Source organism: Dipodomys spectabilis, unplaced genomic scaffold (genome assembly GCF_019054845.1).
Source record: "Dipodomys spectabilis isolate Male_0828 unplaced genomic scaffold, ASM1905484v1 ptg000708l, whole genome shotgun sequence".
Lineage (NCBI taxonomy): Eukaryota > Metazoa > Chordata > Mammalia > Rodentia > Heteromyidae > Dipodomys > Dipodomys spectabilis.
Window position 1 is genome coordinate 27,125 of NW_024871385.1, and position 5,780 is coordinate 32,904.

General features: G+C 36.9%; 1 non-coding gene across 1 annotated transcript; it reads left to right on the forward strand.

Annotated features, from left to right (window-relative positions):
- The first annotated feature begins 4,752 nt into the window (after positions 1-4,752).
- Positions 4,753-4,862, forward strand: LOC122101926. The gene has a single exon (XR_006146429.1). It is a non-coding gene; the product is annotated as a U6 spliceosomal RNA (small nuclear RNA).
- The last annotated feature ends 918 nt before the right edge of the window (positions 4,863-5,780 follow it).

Below are 5,780 nucleotides of genomic sequence, written 5' to 3' on the forward strand. Positions count from 1 at the left end.
ATTTCACCCTAAAACAACACAGTACACATTCTTCTCAGCAGCTCATGGAACTTTCTCCAAAATAGACCATATCATAGTTCATTCAAGGAACTTAAGCAAATACAAAGGGATCGACATAATCCCCTGTATCCTATCTGACCACAGTGGAATCAAGCTAGCTCTCAATAACAAAGCATACCGCAGAAATTTCTCTAATACATGGAAATTGAACAGCACACTCCTTAACAAGGCCTGGGTAACAGAAGAGATCAGAGAAGAAATAAAGCATTTCCTAGAACTCAATGAAAATGAAAACACCTCACAAAGAAACTTGTGGGACACAGCAAAAGCAGTCCTGAGGGGCAAATTTATTGCCCTCAGTGCCCACATCAAGAGAATGGAGACAGACCAAGTAAATAATCTCATGTTGCAACTAAAACAGCTAGAAAAACAAGAAAAAATGGGACCTAAAGCTACTAGACGAAGCCAGATAACCAAATTGAGAGCAGAGATTAACCAATTAGAAAATCAGAAAACCATAACCAAAATAAACCAAACAAAAAGCTGGTTCTTTGAAAAAATAAACAAAATTGATGGCCCGTTGGCAAGATTAATTAAAAAAAGAAGAGAGGAAACCCATATTAATAGGATTAGGGATGCCACGGGAAACATCACAACACGTACCCAAGATATCCAAACAATTCTAACAGACTACTTTCAAAAGCTATACTCTCTAAAGGAAGAAAATCTGGCGGAAATGGATGCATTTTTAGAGAAATACAAGTTACCCAAACTGAGCAAAGAAGAAGTTAACCAATTAAATAAGCCAATATCCTATAATGAGATACAGGAAGCTATCAAAAGTCTTCCAACAAAAAAAAGCCCAGGACCAGATGGATTCACAGCAGAATTCTATAAGACCTTTAAAGAAGAACTAATACCCATACTCCTCAAGCTCTTCAGAGAAACAGAGAAGGAGGGAGCTATCCCAAACTCATTCTACGAAGCCAATATCACACTCATCCCCAAACCAGGCAAAGACCCAACCAAAAAGGAGAATTACAGGCCAATCTCCTTGATGAACACAGATGCAAAGATCCTTAACAAGATTCTAGCTAACAGAATCCAGAAACACATAAAAAAAATAATACACTATGATCAGGTAGGCTTCATCCCAGAGACACAGGGATGGTTTAACATACGTAAGTCAATAAATGTAATCCAGCATATCAACAGAGCCAAGGTCAAGAATCACATGATTATCGCCACAGATGCAGAAAAGGCCTTTGATAAAATTCAACATTCATTCATGCTAAAAGCTCTGGAGAAAATAGGAATAGAAGGAACATTTCTAAAAACAATAAAAGCCATTTATGACAGACCAATAGCCAATATTATACTTAATGGGGAAAAGCTACAACCAATCCTCCTAAAAACAGGAACAAGGCAAGGATGTCCACTGTCTCCACTCCTCTTCAACATAGTCCTAGAACCCTTAGCCAGGGCAATAAGGCAAGAAAAAGACATTAAAGGGATCCGCATAGGGAAAGAAGAAGTGAAACTATCCCTTTTTGCAGACGACATGATACTATACCTCCACGATCCCAAAAACTCCATCCCCAAACTTTTAGAAATCATAAGTCACTTCGGCAAAATAGCAGGATACAAAATAAACCCACAAAAATCAGTTGCCTTCCTATACACTGATAACGCACAGGAAGAGAGGGAAATAAAGGGAGCAACCCCATTCACAATAACCTCCCAAAAAATAAAATATTTAGGAATTAACCTAACCAAAGATGTAAAAGAACTATTTAATGAGAACTATAAAAAGTTAAAGAAAGAAATTGCAGAAGACACTAGGAAATGGAAAGACCTCCCATGCTCCTGGATAGGCCGACTTAATATAGTAAAGATGGTGATACTTCCAAAATTAATATACAAATTCAATGCAATTCCTATTAAAATCCCAATGACGTACATCACTGAAATACAGAAAACAGTCCAAAAATTTATATGGAACAACAAAAGACCTAGAATAGCCAAAACAATTCTAGGGGATAAAGACAATATGGGAGGGCTATCCATGCCGAACTTCAAACTCTACTACAGAGCTATAATCACAAAGACAGCATGGTACTGGCACAAAAACAGACCCGAAGACCAATGGAACAGAATAGAAGATCCAGATATAAATCCACAGGCCTACAGCCAGCTGATATTCGACAAAGGAGCCAAAGACATACAATGGAAGAAACACAGCCTCTTCAACCGCTGGTGCTGGGAAAACTGGGCAGCCACATGCAGAAAACTAAAAGTGGACCCCAGCCTATCACCATGCACCAACATCAACTCAAAATGGATTAAAGACCTTAACATTAAACCTGAATCTCTGAAACTACTGCAGGACAGAGTAGGAGAGACACTTGAACTAATAGGCACAGGAAGGAACTTCCTGAACAGAGTCCCAGGGTCACAACAAGTTGGAGAGAGACTCGACAAATGGGACTACCTTAAAATAAAAAGCTTCTGCACAGCTAAATCTATCGCAACTAAGCTAGAAAGACAACCAACTAATTGGGAAAAAATATTTACCAGCAATATATCAGACAAGGGGTTAACATCCTGTATATACAGGGAACTCAAGAAACTAATCCCTCCCAAACCTAACAAACCAATTACTAAATGGGCAAGGGAACTAAAGAGGGACTTCTCAAATGAAGAAATAAAAATGGCAAAGAAACACATGAGGAAATGTTCATCATCCCTGGTGGTGAAGGAAATGCAAATAAAGACAACCCTGAGATACCACCTTACCCCAGTCAGAATGTCCCACATCCACAAATCAGCCAACGACAAATGCTGGAGGGGATGTGGAGAAAGAGGAACCCTATTACACTGCTGGTGGGAATGTACACTTATACAACCACTTTGGAAAGCAGTCTGGAGGGTCCTTAGAAAGCTAAAGATTGACCTCCCTTACGACCCAGTCATACCACTTCTAGGCATCTACCCTGAACAACAGGAACCAATATACAAGGACACGTGCACCTCCATGTTTATTGCAGCACTGTTCGCAATAGCTAGGATATGGAAACAACCTAGGTGCCCCACCACAGATGAATGGATCCAAAAATTGTGGTATCTATACACAATGGAATATTATGCAGCCATTAGAAATGACAAAATAATGGCATTTGCAGGGAAATGGATGGAGCTAGAAGGAATCATGTTGAGCGAGGTAAGCCAAGAACGAAGAGACAAACGGTACATGGTCTCCCTCATAAGTGGATGCTAAATCCAAAAGGTTAGTGATACGACAAAACTAACAGGACTTAAGAAACAAAGAACTCCTGCTCATCTGGTTGAACCACTACTAAATATCCTCATGCTGCTGATCACAAATATGGTATATAACATGTGAACACTGTTATATATTACAGACTGTGGTAGACAATTTGCTCCAGGGAAGTTAGAATGAACTTGTGACTTTGAAATTATGTAATCATTTAATCACAATCAAAAAAAAAAAAAAAAAAAAAAGAACCTCGGGGAAGGGAGGGAGGGAGGGGATGGTAGGGGGAAAACAATGGAGGGGGTAACAATGTTCAAGAGGAAGTGTACTCATAACCTCACTCATGTAACTGTGACCCTCTGTATAGTAGCTTTACAATAAAAAAAAAAAAAAAAAAAAAAAAAAAAAAAGACGCTAAAAAAAAAAAAAAAAAAAAAAAAAAAATAATCTTGTGTCTCTAGAGGTCAGTGTGGCTTAAAGAAATATTGTTCTGCTTCATTTCAAACTACATTGAATTAACATTTAGTTCAAAGCACTTTAATCAATGTGATGATAAAAATAATGACCCAAGGGAACAGAAGTCAATTAAAATTACAACCTCTACAAACATTAACTTATACAATGATATTCATTTTGGTACATAGAACTTTTTACTGAGCCCATGGACTTCAATATTCTTGGAAATATTTTAAGTATTTTTCCCTTTATCATGGAAATTGTTACCATTTTTGTTTAAAAAATACATGAATTATTCTTGTAGTTTCCTTTTAGAAATTGCTTTATGCCTCTATTCAATGCTATTCAGATAGACACCTTTGACAAGCCATATTAATTCTTCATGAAGTTGATTTGATGCAATTATATGTATATTTTCATATTTATGTTGTGTTTAAAGAAGAGGCATTATGAAATTCTTGGGATGTAGAGACTTGTCATGGGTTAACTAGGATGCTATTGAAAAATCTATTGTAGCTCTATCACAACTATCTGCTCTAATATCCACCACACTTTTAAGACTTCTTTAACTCTCTAATTTCTTCTTCTTCATCTCTTCCTGTCTTGGTTTATTGGGATAATATAAAGGTGAATTGCTGATAAAATTGTAGATTTGGTTAGAATTCTTAGGTGACTTCATTTATTAAATACTCTTTAATGAACACATAGTAATGGTGGGAAGAAAGGAGAGAAGACAAGTTTTTATTATTTTAGGGATGAGCATCTGCAACGTGAACAAGTATTCCCATGGGCCACAGCCTGAACAGTTTTGCTATTATTCTTTTGTAATCTATAATCAAATACATATTAGTAATTACATTAATATATAACCATGTAATATATAATATGGAATAATTACATTTGTTAGAGATTATATTTATTTGATTATATTTGTTGTAGAATCCATTATTGCATATTGTAGAAACAGTAAGGAAGAGCTGGCTAGAGCATCAACATGCTGAAGGCAATAGAAAGCAATATCAAGTATTTGCTACAGCAACATATACTGTATACTAAGATTGAAATGATGCAGAGATTAGCATGTCTCCTGTATAAGGATGACAAACAAATTGCTGAAGCATTCCATATTTTAAAATATTGCAAATGTGGGCTGGGAAGATGGCTCAGTGGTAGAGTGCTTGCCTTGCATGCCTGAGGCCCTGGGTTTGATTCCTCAGCACCACATAAGCAAAATGAAAAAAGCCGGAGGTGGCGCTGTGGCTCAAGTGGTAGATCGCTAGCCTTGAGCTGAAGAGCTGAGGGACAACGCCCAGGCCCAGATTTCAGGCCCCACTACCGGACCCCCCCAAAAAAAACAAACAATAAAATATTGCAAATGTATGTCTACATGGCAAGAAAAATAACAATCAAATGTGTAGATCCAAACTCTCAATTTCTAGAAGTCTGGGACCGCTTAGAATATAAAGAAATGCCTATATATACTTTAATAGCTCCTAAGAGATTATTGTTTGTCTCCTTAGTCCATATGTAAGGAACTCATTTAGTGTGCAGAGCAGTTTTGTAGTTGTAGGAGATATTGTGAGATATTTAACAGATTCCAGTTCACAATTTGATGCAGCATATCAGTAAGGTTCTAGAAAATATTAGAAATATGCAGAGGAGGAAGGATCTGGAGTGATAGGAAAATAGTTAGTGGGAAGCTATTTTTCAGATCCAGTATCCTTTGAGTTTACACCCTACTTTGATTTTTAAGTGTAGCCATGTAAATGAGTTCTAGCCATGTAATATTGTCAGTCCCACGATATGTGCTATTTTCAGGCCTAGTCTATAAAACTCTCCTAATCATTATCCTTCCTCTTCTTGCACTAGTGACACTGGAAGCCAAGTATCAAAGTTAAGCAGAATCCGTGTAAGAATCTATATTCCTGCATCAAGAGAAGAGCTGCTTGACTATCATGAAGAAACAAACTTCTGCCAAGCAACTGATTTTTTTATTTTTGTTCTTCAATGTTATTATCCTTATTATTATCTTTTTAATAATTTTGGTTTA